A 605-nucleotide genomic window follows, 5' to 3' on the forward strand; every position below is an offset into this window, starting at 1 on the left:
TCAATAAAAAAACCACTATGCTTTCTACAAAGGCTTTTCTTTTTTGTATTAATATTGTGCAGTTGAAGTCTTTCCTGGTGCTTTACTCACTTAAGAAGTGCTATTAAAGTTCTGAAACAGTAGCAAAGTAGTCTAGATAGTTTTTAAGTTCTGGAACAATACACACATTAGCAAATATTGCTGAACTAGAATAAATTTCCTGTAAGTTGTATTTGACTTTTTTGTCTTCTGTTTGAGTAGGTTTTATTTCCTGGGGAACTTTGATACTTAATTTTTCTAAAATTAAAACAAAATTTTAGGGAAGAGAGGATATTTAATGGGATATTGCTAATTTCTTGGGTCTAGAAAAACCATGGAGATTATGATTACGTGCATAGTGTAGGTCAGTGCATGAGACTTGAGGTTTTATCATAGAGGAAGTGTAATGTTATGTATGTTTATTAAGCATCTCAGGAACTGTCTTTGTAAATGTAGCTCTGTTGAGACTGCAGAAAAATTGCCCTTTGAAGAAGTGCATTTATCCCAACTCACTCTGTACCTCAAACAGTAAACTGTGATACTGGATCTAGCCTTGTAGTATTTTGTTTTACCTTGCACAGAACTTT

This window comes from Calypte anna, chromosome 1, assembly GCF_003957555.1.
Source record: "Calypte anna isolate BGI_N300 chromosome 1, bCalAnn1_v1.p, whole genome shotgun sequence".
Classification (NCBI taxonomy): domain Eukaryota; kingdom Metazoa; phylum Chordata; class Aves; order Apodiformes; family Trochilidae; genus Calypte; species Calypte anna.